At 47.9% G+C, this 15,105-nt stretch overlaps 1 protein-coding gene across 7 annotated transcripts in view; it reads left to right on the plus strand.

Annotated features, from left to right (window-relative positions):
- The window catches only part of SH3PXD2A (SH3 and PX domains 2A), a 249,334-nt gene that overhangs the window by 93,264 nt on the left and 140,965 nt on the right, over positions 1-15,105 (plus strand). The window contains exon 1 of one of the 7 annotated variants that reach the window (XM_036264879.1): positions 6,890-7,147. The exons of 5 other annotated variants lie outside the window; for them this stretch is intronic. The gene's annotated coding sequence lies outside the window, so the exon portion shown is untranslated. Of the gene's footprint in view, positions 1-6,889; positions 7,148-14,370; positions 14,442-15,105 lie in introns of those variants that run through there. One more of the 7 variants, XM_036264880.1, reaches the window with a different exon arrangement.

The following is a 15,105-nucleotide window of genomic DNA, read 5'->3' on the forward strand; positions in this document are numbered from 1 at the left end:
TCCTGGGCACTCAGGCCTCAGCTCCCACGGACCCTCCCAGAGAGGCCTTCCTGACCACTTCCTCGCAGAGCGCCCCCAGAGTCCCCAGCCCTGTCACTCAGGTTCATTACCACATTCTGTCATCTTCTACACTTCTCACCGCCTGTCATCGTCTCATCTAACTATTTGTCTACTTGTTTACTGTCTCATTACTGGAGTGTGAGCTTCAGGAGAGCAGGACCTTGCCTGCTCATAGCTTGCGTTCCCAGCACCGAAATCAGTACCTGACACGTAGCATGTGCTCAAGAAACGAGTGAGTGAATAAGTGCATTCGTGGCCTGCTGGGAGTGAGTACAGGAGGCCCATCGTGTCTGTGGGGTACATTCCAAGATCCACAGTGGATGCCTGCAACTATGGATAGCACCGAATCCTGTATATGCTATGTTTTTTCTTTATACATACATACCCATGACAAAGTTTAATTTATACATTAGGTACAGGAAGAGGTTAGCAACAATTACTACTAATAAAATAGAACAGTTACAACAATAGACTGTAATAAAGGTTATGTGAAGGTGGTATCTCTCTAATAACTGATCTGATAACTGAGACAGCTACTAAGTGACTAGCAGGCGAGGAGCATATGCAGCGTAGAGATGCTGGACAAGGGGACAAGTCACACCTGGGGGTGGGGCACGGAGGAGGGTGGCGAGAGATTTCATCACGTTACTCAGAAAGGTGCAAATTTAAAACTTATGAATTGTTTATTTTTGGATTTTTCCATTCAATAATTTCAGAGTAAGTTTGACTGAGGGCGACAATCATTGAAGAGCAAATCGGTGGATGAGGAGGGACCACTGTATAAGGGAATGGGGTGAGAGAGGTCCCCCCCCACAGACAAGTTCTGTAGAGCTCCCCATCCTCCTGTGTGCCTGTCTCTGCTTGTAGGCCAGCCTTGCTATTGGGAACTCTTGTTAAAGATTGCATGGGCCCTGGCCAGTTTGGCTCAGCGGTTAGAGTGTCGGCCTGCGGTCCGGAGAGACCCGGGTTCGGTTCCCGCTAAGGGCACGTACCTCGGTTGTAGTTTGTCCCCGGCCCTGGTTGGGTTGTGTGGGTGGCAGCCACTCGATGTGTCCCTTTCACGTTGATGTTTCTCTCTCTCTCTCTCTCTCTCTCTCTCTCTCTCTCTCTCCCTCCTCCCTCCCTCCCTCCCTCCCTCCCATTCTATCTGAAAAAAATATCAAAAAATGTCCTCGGGTGAGGACTAAAAAAAAAAAAAAGATTGGATGGAATTCTGGTGTCAAAGAACAGGAGGGTTTTCCAATTTTAATGTGCACCACTTAGCAGGGCTTGATATTTTGCTTTCCCACCAAGCTTTCAGGGCCACACCTTGAGAAGTGAGGGCGTAGATACTGGAAAGATACATATGAAGTCCTTTCCCCTTGTTTTCTTCTTCTTCCTTCTGTGCAAGTGTGATCTTTCTCCCATTTGGCCATAGTAGCCCTTTGTGACCAGCTGGGAATTTGGCCTGGCAAACCTGGGCTGTGTGTGAGGAACACGGTTCCAGCACTTCCCAGAACTTGCCAAGAGGGTCCGTGTAGGTTACCTCAGCGAGATGGTGGGTTCTTATCATTGGAAGGGTTCCCGTGAGCTTGAACGGTCATGTGTCAGGGTATGGATGCCTGTGTGGGGAGGAGCAGGCCCCTTCTTGCAATTCAACTTTGTGTGCCTTCTACAAACTTGTGGAAAGAGGATCTTAAGTTGGGGCTCATTTGTTTATGGTGGCTTTTACAGGTCATCTGGCAAGTCTGCAATCCCCACCTCTTTCGGCCTTGCCTGGGGAGCGCTGGGCACTTGGAACACTGTGTGTGATTTGGTGGACAGGGCATGGGGAGGAGAGGCGATGGCTTTGCTTTGGGAATAGTTCAATCCTGTAGGAATGTGTTGCCTGACTTGATTAGACCCAGGCGACTCTGCATTTTATATTGTCTTCCCTCTTTCAATTTGATTCAACAGACTTTGACTGAGCTCCTTTGTATTAGTCAGGTGGGGCCACCTGCTGGGTAAGAAACTCTCAGTGACTTAATACAAGAGAAGTTTCTTTTCCTGCTCATGTCATAGACCCAAAGCAAAACAATTACTGTAGGGCTCTGCTCCACGTAGTCATTCAGGCTCTCAGACTCTCCAGTCTGGTGACTCTATCCCCCATGGAGCTTTGTATCCAAATCTCTGCAGGGAGATCTTACAGGTTTTCTGGAGGAAGCACACCCCTGCTCATGTTCCATGGGTCAGAATTCAGTCACATGACTGTAGCTCCCAGAAAGGGAGCTTGGGCAATAAAGTCTTGTTGTGTGCCCGGCTACGTGTCAGACACTGATGGCCAATGGGCATGTCAAAGCACAGATGTTGCTTTCAAGAGGTTCACAGGCTTTTGAAAGGAGGTGGGTGTATAAACAATTGCAATATAGTGGTAAGTGCAGTTCTAGAGGCGTGGCTAAATGGCAGAAGCAATCGGGAGGAGGGAGTAAATGAGGGATAAATCAACACAGGCTCAGAGGTGACAGCAAGAGGTCACGGGGGGGCATTCCAGTTAAGCAGACTAGAGCGTGCAGAGGCCCAGAGCCTGGACAGCATGCTATGTCAGGGCGGACTGCAGGCAGCTGTGCAGTGTGTTGCTAGATGCGGCCCTGGCAGTACATACGACTGGAGAGCTCAGTCAGGACAGAGGTCATGAATACGACTTGTGTCCCATGGGAGGCAGAGAGCCACAAAGGGCGTGAAGCCAGGGCTGAAACCATCAGCTGGGAGTAGATTGAAGTGCATTAGGCATGGTATGTCTCGGCGCTCTCCTCACCAGAGCCTTCAGAGAGGTTTCATATGTGTTTCGGTCTCAGTCTATGAAGTCTCCAATGGGGGGAAGTAGGGGGTGGGCAGGTGACCGACCCAAGTCGTCTGGTGCAGCAGCGCTCCCGGCTGAAATTCCCCGGGCCTGCTGGGCTTTCGCGGGTCCACCTGTCAGCATGGGGCCTCACAGGCCGCTGCCAGTGTCTTTGAGGAAGCTTTCTGCACCCATTCCTGAGTTTTCTGACGACCCAGCCACTGCTGGTGGTGCGAACTACGGCAGGGTCACTCCTACGCAGAGGAGAGGCGAGCTCTTGGGAAGTGAGTGTCCATATTGACACGGCCAGGCCACAGGGAAGAGATGGACTCTGCCCATGACCCCAGCCTTATTTAGTCTATTTTTTTGTTTGTTGTTTCTTCCCTCTTGCGTAAGACTTTGAGAGGGTGGGAGAAGGATGAGAATAGGGCCTGGAAGCACCCTGACCCATCTGGAATGGAGAAAAAGAGGAGAAAGGAAGGAGGTGCTTGGAAAAGGAGAAGGAGGAAGGCAAGGGTGTCGCATTGTCCATCAGAAGTGACCCACTCGGCTTCTGTCCAAGGGAATGCAGTGTCGGAGGCGTGCTGGGGACTAGCCCTGCAGTCGCGCTGCCCTGAGCAGCAGCCTGGGCCCGCACCGCCGACGGTCTGTTTTGGCCTCATCTCGGCCAAGAATGTGCTATCTCTGTGCCAAACTTTGGCCTGAATTTGATCCCATGGTGGCTAGGGCACTTTGGGGACCACAGTTCTGGGCCATTTGCAGGAAAAATTAGGATAGAGGAATCAAGAAACACTGGGGCCAGGGGTGTGATTTAGCTGGAAAGTAAAGATTAAGGTCCAGTGTCCTTTATTCCCTGTCCACCTTCTTCAGGCCTTGTGCTCTTTGTCGAGGGTCCTTGGAGGTCCATAGGACATTGTCAGGCAGCTATGAGGTTGGGGGTTTAGGAATCGTAGGGGTCTTTGGTGAGGCTGAGGGAGAACTAGAGACCCTCTAGGAGGGAAAAGGATTTCTTCAGCCAGGATGGTGCCAGAAAACACACACGCACACACGCACACACGCACACGCACACGCGCGCGACTCATCTTAAGCTGGCCTCTTTCTCTGTGGGGGAGTGTCACTGCCGACACCCTGGGCTGGGGCCAGCATCTTTCTGGCGATCTGTCCTACACACAGATGTCTCTTTCTCCACTGTTCCATCTTATGTCCTGGGCGGATTTATCTTCTTAGAATTCCACTTGCATAGGGTTACTCCTGATCAGTGTCCCCCAGGGCTCCTGTTGCCAGAGGAGAAAGTCCAAGCTCTTCCTCCAGTTTCAGACGACTTGCCCCTCACACTGCCCTGCACTCACTCTCCTGTCTCAGTTTCCAGCTCCTCCAGCTTGTACCTTCCTGGGGATGAGAGAAAAGAGGGGTCAGCAAGCAGCTGGGGGCTGGCACACTGGGGTATAGCTCTAGTTCCACACTAGGAAGCCCCATTTCAGGCTCTATGAGTCCAAGGGGAGCTCTGCCTGTTCTCCCTGAAGCCAGGCGCAGAGCTGACGGAACCTGGGATCGCTGACCCAGCCCCGTTGGCCACCAGCTTTCCAGGCGCTCGGCTGCTCTGACGTTGTGCCCTTCCCTCCGGGCCGAGGGGACAAAGAGCAAGAAGCTTAAACAGTGAGGGCTGTGAAGTCACAGAGGCGGGACCCTGGGGTCCTTGCAGCCATTGACCGTGAGGGCTGGAGACCCGGCTGACAGCCCTGAGCAGCTCTCGAAAAGCAGAAAGGGCTGCAGGAGAGCCCCAGAGGCAGGAGGATCCCACTGGAGTCTCTTCACCTTGAAAAAGGTGACCCCATTTATCAAGCACTTGTGGTAGGCATGCTCACCTGTGTTACCGCATGTAATCCACACACCACCATGGGGTGGCTGTTTTTATTCACCCCCAACTTACAGATAGAGAAACTGGGTCCCAGAGAGGTTAAGGGACTTAGCCAAGGTCATGTAGCTGGAGAGAAATAAGCTGGAATTCTGACCCCACAGTTTAAGCATTCCATCACTAACCAGAGTACTAAAACAGGGGTGAAACAGTGCTGACAGAGGCATCAGCTTCTGATGTTTCCTCCAGGTCTGGCATGTGTTAAAATGCTTTATAGACACATTTTCCCTTTCAACTTCTCATCAGCTCCCAGGAAGGACAAAATAAGCTTGATCCCATTTTACAGATGAGTAGACTGAGGCTTGGAGAAGTTAAACGGGAATAATTGCATCTGGCATTTGGCAGCCCTCACGTGACTTCTTCTTGGATCTTTACAACACCCATGGAGACAGGGCAAGGGTTTCACAGATGAGGCCACTGCTGCCCAGAGAGGCCAAGTCTTTGCGGGCTGGAACTGGAACCTTCCTCTCTTGACTCCCATTGACTGTTGTTTTTCTGAAAGCTGAGGGTCAGCATAGGGGGAAGGCATGGCATGAGACCACTGGTAGTTTCAGGGGGAGATGTGTAGCCACTGGTTGGGACACCTTCCAGGCTTGAGGCAGCTACCTTGGGATGCGCTGCCCTGCACATCTCTGCTCTGTGCTCTCCATGCATCTCGCTGGGAGTGTTGGGCAGTCATCCCAGGCCCTGTACATTCATGTGAACCACACCCCGCCCCCACGCACCTGATGGGCTGCTGGAAGAGCCAGAGGCCTCCTCCCCAAGCCCGGCCCACGCGCACCAGCTGGGCAGCTCCCCTGGGGACCCTAGACACTCAGAGCCAGGCCACCTTCCCCTCATGGTCTCCCTACTGCCTGTCTGACCTCAAGGCTGTAGCTTCCTAAGCACTTTCCCTGGCATTGGGGACACGGCCTGGTGTCATAACGAGTGATGATGATGACACTAATGGTAATAATAGCTAATGTTTATGGAGCACTTAGTCTGTGCCAGGCTCTGTGCCAAGCACTTTACACACATCATCTCATTTAATCCTATCAAGCAGGTTCTGTGATTGTCCACCTGTCACAGATAAGAAAACTGATTTGAATCCAGATATAACTATTGTTATTATTCACATTTTTCAAAATGTTGTGTAGGCACCACTGTGAGTTCAGGAAGAGACTTTTAGCAGTAGACTGTGGGCAAGTATTTTCTCTTAATAGTATTGTTTTAATGTGCATTGGTGTTACAGATTGAAGTCTAGTGTGTTCCTGCAAATCTATATGTTGAAGTTCTAATCCCCAGGACATCCGAATGTGACCTTATTTGGAAATAAGGTTGTTGCAGATGTAATTATTTGAGATGAGGTCATGCTGGGGTAGGGTGGGCCCCTAATCTAATGACTGATGTCCTTATAAAAAAAAGGGAGAAGTTGGACACAGACATGCACACAGGGAGAACGCCTTGTAAAGATGAAGGCAGCGATAGAGGTGATACTTCTTTGAGCCAAGGAACACCAAAGATTGCCAGAAAACCATGCGAAATTAGCAGACAGACATAGAACAGATCCTTCCTCGCAGCCCTCAGAAGGACCCAACCCTGCCAACACCTTGATCTCGGACTTGCAGCCTACAGGACTGAGACACAACGTTTCTGTTGTTTAAGCCACTCAGTGTATTACAGCGGCTGGCCCTAGCAAGTTAATGCAGTGGGAACACACACACACACACACACACACACACACAGTCCTCACTTAGTGATGTCATTAGGTTCATCTCAGACAGCAAAGCAAATGATCAATCTGTCACCGGACCCAGCTGCTGTAGACAGCAGTTTAATGAGTGTTACTACTTGAGTAGGCATCTGGGACATCTCACCTGCCATCCCACCCCACCCCAGAAACTCCAGCCACATGCAGTGCTGTCCACCAGATGAGTTCTGGAAGTGACTCTTCATCTTGTCCCATTTCCAGTGGTGCTTCTGGATGCCCTCATTCTGCTTGTGGGTATCTGGCCTTATCCAGCTCTGACGCCAACCATGTGGTCATCCCCAAATCACTGGAATAAATTATCAAGAGCCTCCACCCTGAATCCCATCACTTTCTCTGACACAGGGCAGCATTTCACGGAATTCATGAACAAGGCAATGCACTCCCATCTGACTACTTCACCCAGCAGCCCTGACCCTCCTGCTGCCAAGCTATTGTGTTCGCCATTCCTCTCTGGAAACCATCTTCCCTTTCACACCGTGGTCCTCTCTCCAAGGCCTAGCTCTGCTGTGTCCTCCGCTGAGAAGTCTGCTTTGCTCACCCAGCCACACCCTCTGGTCCTTTCCTGAACTCTCCTTGCATGGCTTCTTATGGCTCTCGCAGGATGACACTCCTCCAACACTAGGAGGTAAATCTTTGTGCCCCGGCTCTCCCCATCATGGACCATGACTTACACTCTCTGAATTGCTCTCATACGGTGCATGGAACGTCATAGGTAATTACTTGATTGGAAAGGGATTTGAAGGAATGAAGGCTTGCTTGTTTTCTAGAGAATGGTCAAGGAAGACTTCTTTGACATGTTGAGGACTTTCGGAAGCTGGATTGGGCTCCCTCTCAAAGCCTGGGTGTGCTTCGGCGCCCTGTGTCTGAGCTTCAGCATGGTGTGGGTCCATGCCCCAGCAACCAAGTCCACGCAATGCCGGCAGTTCCTTGCCTGGGTGGACAAGTCCTCTCTGCCTCTTGTCATTCTCCTTGGCTGCTGTGTCGGGGATACTTCGAGTGTCAGGTCTATTCTCTGAAGGTTGTAGTGATATTGCCAAGAAAGTCTATATTCCTCCTGTCCACCCATCCTCAAACTCACCTCGTCCTGAGAGCTTTCTGAGCAACTGCCACGCTGCCTCATGCCTACGCCACCCTTTCTGTGTATGGAACACACCACAGCATCTCTCGGGGTTCTGATATCCTCCCTGTGAGTTGCACCATCTTCCCCCAATGTGTGGACAAGGATCAGTGCCTTGCAAAGGGCCTCTCAGCCAGTGGGTGCAGTTTGGAGCCCAGGCTCCAGACATGGATCCTCAGTGCTCTGCTTCTTGCTCTTTGCATGGCTGCTACTGGGTGACAGGAGGCAATCTTAGTAACTCCTCCTGGTCCATGTCCATGCTCTGCTGGTTCTCCACTCTACAGCCTTGGGATTTTATTCTCTCTCTCTGTCTGTCTCTCTCTCTCCTTCTCTAAATATACAAATACATATAAGATAAACCATTTTTAAAACTGTGGTAAAATATACATATTCATTGGCATTAAGTGCATTCACATTGGTGTGCAACCATCACCACTACCCTTTTCCAGAACTTTTTCATCTTATTTTCTCTTTTAAGCCTAGTGCCTTATACCTTCTAGGGGTTATTTATTTATTTATTTATTTATTTATTTATTTTTTTAAATCCTCACCTGAGGACATTTTTTTTTTAAATCTTCAGATAGAGTGGAAGAGAGAGAGAGCGAGAAAAATATCAATGCAAGAGAGACATATCAACTGGTTGCCTTCCACACGACCCCGACCAGGCCGGGGATGAACTGCAACTGAGGTATGTGCCCTTGACCAGAATCGAACCCGAGACTCATTGGTCTGCGGGCTGACGCCCCAAGCACTGGCCAAACCGGCCAGGACAGTTTCTTTCTTTCTTTTTTTTTTTAATCCTCACTGGAGGACATTTTTGCATTTATCTTCAGATAGAGTAGGAGGGAGAGGGGAGAAGAGAGAAAGAGAAACATCGATGTGAGAGAGACACATCTACAGGCTGCCACCCGCACGACCCAACCAGGGCTGGAGACAAACTGCAGCTGAGGTATGTGCCCTTGGTGGGAACTGAACCCGGGTCTCTCTGGTCTGCAGGTCGACGCTCTAACCACTGTACCACACCAGCGAGGGCCATAGTTTCTTTTTTAATAAGGGTATAAGAGCCCTTTAGTTCCAAAGGTATGCATCTCTTTTAAAAATATTTTTTTTAATTTATTGATATTTAGGGGGAGAGAGAGAGAGAGAGAGAGAGATCGATTTGTTTTTCCACTTATGCATTTCATTGGTTGATTCCTCTATATGCCCTGACCAGGGATTGAACCTGCAACATCAGCGTATCAGGATGATGCTCTGACCAATTGAGCTACCCGGCCAGAGCCAAAGGCGTGCATCCCATGAGGGTTCCCTTTGATTTTGTACATAACTTCATATTGGTTGTGAAGACTGGCAGTTTATTTTTTCCTTCTCAACCAGCCTGTCTGCCTCTCATTTCTTTTTCTTGTGTTAATAACTCGGCGAGGATCATTAGTACCCTAACGGATGGAAGTAGTAATAATGAACTGCTAGCATCCTTGTTTTGTTTCTTCACTCTAGATGTTTTGTGTAAATTAAACATTTTCAGAATAAGAAACTTTACTCCTTGTTTGTTAAGTTTTTAAAAAATCATAGATGGATATTGTTTTATCAAATACTTCATCTGTAATGTGAGAATGACCATGTAGTTTTTATACTTTATTTGATAATGTGGTGAATTATATTAATGATCTCCTAATGATGTGCCATTCTTATACCTTGAGTGAACTTTAATAGAAATATAACCCTAACTGTGGAATTTCTGACTTCTTTCTTTTTTTCATTGAATTTATTAATTCAGACTGTGATGGTCAAGGGGCCAGATTGCCTGGGTTTGAATTCCAATTCCACACCTTGCTAGTTTGGGCAACCTGTTTAGTCTCTCTGTGTTTTTGTGTTTTGTTTTTTTGGAAAATATTGTAATAATAGTACCTACCTCAAAGAGATATGAGAATTAAATAAGATAAGCCATGTAAAAATTTTTAGTACAGCACCTAACAGAGTTCTCAGTGAATGTTATTTTTACCTTCAAACACTTACTGAGCACCAGGACCTGTGCTGGGAGCTGGAAACTCATAGTTAGGGGAACCACAGCACCCCATTAATCAGCGCAGCCCTGGAAGGCCTGTTTTATACCTCTTATCCTAACATAATTATTGCTAGCACTTATTTTAACTCTCAAAAGTTTCCCAATTTGGATAATAAACTGTTTGTTCACCAACTGATAGATAAAAAGATCTTTATGTTGCGGATGTGGGGAACTTGGCTGGTCTTAACTCATAATTGAGCTTCCCACAGAGAAGCAGAATTGTGGTTGGAGTCAAGGTAGAGGTTCTGTGGGCCCCCAGGTATCACGGGCCTTCGCCTGTCTTCTTGTCTGCAATTTTTCCCACAATAAATCTGTCATCGTTGTCTTTGGTTCTCAGAATGTAAATGTGTCTTTTTTCCTGTGGCTGTTTTTTTTTAAGATTTTTCTCTTATTACTGATTTTGAGTAATCCGTTTATGATGTACCTTGGTATATAGTTTTCTTTATGTTTCTTGTCTTTGGAGTGGGTTGAGTAACTACATGGAAACACATGAAAATTTGTGAGTCACTGCTAAAGCACTGCTTAGAGAGAAATGTATGTCTTCATGTGCCTACGTTTATATATATTTTTAGAGAAAGAGAGAGAAACATTGATGTATCTTCAGTCAGCTGCCTCCTGCACGCCCCCTACTGGGGATTGAGCCTGCAACCCGGGCATGTGCCCTGACCGAGAATCGAACTTGGACTTCTCAGTCCATGGGAGGACGCTCAATCCACTGAGCCACACCGGCCAGGCTCAATGTTTCTCTTTCACATTGATGTTTCTATCACTCTTTCCCTTTCTCTCTCTCTAAGAAATCAGTAAAAACTTTTTTTTTAAAGGAGGTTTAAAATCAGCAATCTAAATTAAAAAAAAAAAAAAAGTTAAACTAAGCCTAAAATAAGTAGAAGGAAAGAAACCATAAATATGAGAACAAAAATAATAAAATAAAAGGCAGAAAACCATAAAGAAAACAAACAGAATAGGCTGTTTGAAAAGATTAATAAAATTAATAAACTCCTACCTAGAATAATCAAAGAAAATGAACCCCCCCCCCCCCAAATTACCCATATCGTGAGTGAAAGGGAAGCTACTACTTTAGGTTAAACAATAATAAGGGAATGTTAGCAACAATTTTCTGCCAATAAATTCAGTAAATTAAATGAAATAGACAGATTTCTTGAAAAACTCAGCTTGCCAAAGTTGACTAAATAGGAAATAATGCCCTGGTCAGGTGGCTCAATTGGTTGGAGAGCTGTTCTGTGTAGCAGAAGGTTGTGGGTTTGTTGTTGTTGTTGTTTTTCTTTATGGATTTTAGAGAGAGAGGAAGAGGGAGAGAGAGATAGAAACATGGATGAGAGAGAACATCAATTGGCCCCCAATGGGGATTTGGCCCACAACCCATGTGCCCTGACTGGGAATTGAACCAGTGACCTCTTGGTACACGGGTTGACCCTCAACCACTGAGCCACACCGGCTGGGCAAAGGTTGTGGGTTTGATCCTCCGTCAGGGCACGTGCAGGAGGCAACAGATCAATGCTTCTCTCTCTCTCTCTTTCTCTCTTTTTCGTCCCTCTTCTCTCTAAAATAAAATTTTATAAATAGTAACAAAAAAGAAATAGAAAAAATATTAAATGCCTTTATATCTATTAAAAAAATTGAGTCTATAATCAAATGCCTTCCTACAAAGAAAACTCCAAACCCAGATAGTTTTACTAGTGAATTCTATCCAACACTAAGAATGAAATAATACAATTTTACACACAAACTCTTAGGATAAAGGAATGTATTCCAACTCATAATCCTGGTATCAAAACCTGATGAAGACATTATAAGAAAAGAAAATTCAGAATAATATTTATCATGGACATAGAGGTGAAATTCCTCCCAAAAATATTAGTAAATCAGCCCTGGCTGGTTTGGCTCAGCGGTTAGGGTGTCGTCCAGCCAACCAAAGAGTCGTGGGTTGATTTCAGTCAAGGTCATGTATTTTGGTTGCGATTTGATCCCAGGCCCTGGTTGGGGTCATGTGGGAGGCAACCAATGGATGTGTCTCTCTCACATCGATGTCTCCCTCTCCCTCCCTCCCTCCCTTCCACTTTATCTGCAAATCAATGGAAAAATATCCTTGGGTGAAGATTAAAAAAAAAAAAATTAGTAGATCAAGCCTAGCAGTATCTAAAAAGGATGATACATTCTAACCAAGTCCTTTAGAGTCAGCTGATCTCTATCAGGGCACCAGTGCCATTCAGGGGCAACGAGGGAACCGACACACATCATAGAAGACGGTGAAGTACTGAGACAGGGAATTCAGACCAGGAAAGCTTTCGGAATTCAGAGGAGGGTGGTATGACCTTAGACTAGGATGATCAAAGCGTAGATGTTGCTCGATAAGGTCACCAGAGAAGCAAGGGAACTGGGAGGTACACTTCAGGCCACGGTGGATGAGACCTTTAAGAAAAACAACACATACCATTATTGCCCCTCCCTGCCTCTGTGGTTCTCCCTGGTGTGTCCCCAGTATCTGACACGGACTGTGAGCCCTCAGTCAGCAGAATGGACAAACCAATTCAGAGGTTTCCCTGGATCTCTCACAGACCCCAGGGAGATTGGGTGGCCTTGCCTCTTTGTAAGGGGAATTTCTGGGTCCGGGTACCACCAGGCTCTGTAGTAAGGTTCCCTTTGTTCCCGAGCTGAAAAGAAGTGGAGCCCCAAAGCTGGAGTTGCTGGGACCTCCGCCCTCTCGGAAGGGCGAGGAGTTGGCCTCTTGGGTTACAGATGTGCCCCAGCTGGTCTCAGGGCCCCCCTTCCCTCTCCCCAGTGTTTGTTGCTGTTCAGCCCTGCCTAAGAAGAGCTGCTGAGTCAGCTTTCTCCGGCTGGGGCTAGCGCTCGGAGCCAAGCTGTCCTGTATCTCTCACACTATCCACCCCTTAGATAAACAGCCTGGCATCCTCCGCACACTGCGAAGTTCTGATGTGGTTGCGAAGGCTCCATTAGCCAGACGCCTCTCTCTAAGAAGGGCCTGGCAACGGGCCTGCTTTTCTTCCAGCGTGAGTCAGGCCTTTGCTGGAGTGACAGGAGAATCCACTTCCTGCCCGAAAAGGTGGCCACAGCTAAGGTCTCTGCTGGGCGGAGCCTTCCTTCCTCTCTGCCCACGCACCCAGGCTTCTTCCCCTCGGAAGGCCTGGGCAGGCCTGTCCAGGAGACAGCCCCTCTCGGCCTTTCATGTGAGTGTTTCATATATTGAACCCAGCCCTGCACATTGGGCACCGACCAGGTTACAGAACCACTCTGCAGCCTGCCTGGCTCCCTGGGTGGGTGACCTTTGGATTGCACGTCATACAGAACCCCAAATGTTTATCCCACTGCCCACCACTCTACCGTAGACACTGAACGGTGCAGCTTTGTGAGCCCCTCACACTGAGTCAACTCAGCTGGACTGCCTTTATTTGGTTTGTTCTGGGGTCTGCACAAGGAGATTTGCCTTCTTTCAAAGGTGACCTGTGGGCAAAGAGAATATCCCCGGCAGCTGGTTAGTGGTGGGCCTTGGGGGTGATGGAGAGCAGACACCAAGGCTGTGCTGGCTCAGCAGTGCTGGTGGGACTAGGGGCAGGTGTGGCTAGGCTCAGCACCTGAGCGCTCGGCATGGTGGGGAGCAGGCCAGCTGGGTGCTCATGGCTCTGGACAGGACCTGCTGACCCAGTGCTCAGTGTATGGGCTTGTCTTGACCCAAGAGGCCCAGTTTAAGCCAGAAGTAGGGGAAGAGGAGCATCTGTTACAGAAGAAGGAGAGGCCTTTTGGGGGAAACGCAAATCTGCAGGCTATCAGATGACCCCTGCCTGCCAGGAGGGACAGGGACCCACGGAGGGATTTCAGAGTGAGCTTTAGTGGGGAAGGCACAGGGAACGTGACTGTCACTCTGCCACGCTGGCTTTACCGCCTCCAAAAGCCCTCCCTGACCTCCTCCTTCGGCTCCCATGTCCTCACCATTCTCTGTCACTCCAGAACTTGCCTGTCCGTCTCTAGCAACAGAGTAAAGATTCACAAACTTCTGGATAGGGCCCAGGAAACTGTGTTTTTAACAAACACCCACATCCCACAGGTGACTCAGATATGGACAGACTTCAGACTCCCTTTGAACCATCTTGCTGTCGAGCAGCCTGTCCAAATTGAAAGATAATATGAACCACATCTGTAGGTTTAAATTTCCCAGTAGCCACTTAAAGCTCTAAAACAGGTGAAATCATTTCTAAAGTATTTTAAGTTTAACCTGATTTATCCAAAATATTTCAACATGCAATCAATACTCAAATTGCTAATGAGGGATTTCACATTCCTTTTTTTTTTTTTTTTATAACTACATCTTTGAAACCTGGTCCCTAGACCAGCAGTTTTAGCATCACCTGTGAGTTTGGTAGAAGTACAGGATCTCGGGCTCCTGCGCGGACCTACTGAACCGGATCCTCATCTTAACATGTCTGCAGAGACTTCGTGTGCATGTTGAAGTCTGGAAATCCCTGCTGTGGATCTAGACCGTGAGCTCCTTCTTGTCGAGACTGTGATTTCACTTCTTGTGATTCTCTTGTGATTTCAGAGGGCCTAGCATCCGAAGGCACACAGCATGTTTTTTGGAGGAAAGGGGTGAACGCTTGAATCCTGCGTGTCCCCCTCACCCCCCACTCTCGGCACACATTCCTGTGCACTGCTCATGAGTCTCAGAAGCTGAGGTCTGAGCAAGAACTTAGGAGTCAGCAAACAAAGGTGTGTCAGAGCTGATAGGAAACTGAAAGTTTCTGTAGCCTGATTCTTTCAAGCCCCAACTTGGGTAGGTCTCACAGCTTATTGGGTACAGCCGGCCACCTTCTTTCAGGAGAAAGTGGTCTGAGAGGACACCTCACACCAGGGCATGTTGCTGGGCCTGCCTTTCTCTTCGGGGTCTCCATCCTCTTCCTCAGGGTTCTGTGGGGCCTGCTCAGAGGTCCAGGGCTGGCCTGACACAGTAGTTATTCATCTGTTTCTCAGTCGTCTTCCAGGAAAGATCTAAGGCACCTATAAATATGCATAGATTTCAACAAATTGAAACCAAAATGTAAAAAAGTAGTAAAGAAGGGTACATAGATGCGTGGACTAGGATCTTTATAGTATTATATATAGTAGTGCAAAGTCAGAAGCAACCTGCATATCCAACAGTAGGGGAGTAGCTAAATGAACCGTGGCCCATCCAAACATCGAATTCCATGTCACAGTTAAGAAGGCTGATGTCGAAGTATTCACTCACTGACACGGGGAAGTGTTCGTTACACAGTGTGAGAGTATTGTGCCGAGCTCATTTTATTTTCGGGCGTGGAAGACCGTCTGGAAAGGATATAAATCTCAAAATACAAATGTTGTTTTTGCAGAGGAAAGGGTTATGAGTAATTTTTAC

The sequence above is a fragment of the Molossus molossus genome, unplaced genomic scaffold (assembly GCF_014108415.1).
Source record: "Molossus molossus isolate mMolMol1 unplaced genomic scaffold, mMolMol1.p scaffold_m16_p_17, whole genome shotgun sequence".
Taxonomy (NCBI): Eukaryota; Metazoa; Chordata; class Mammalia; order Chiroptera; family Molossidae; genus Molossus; species Molossus molossus.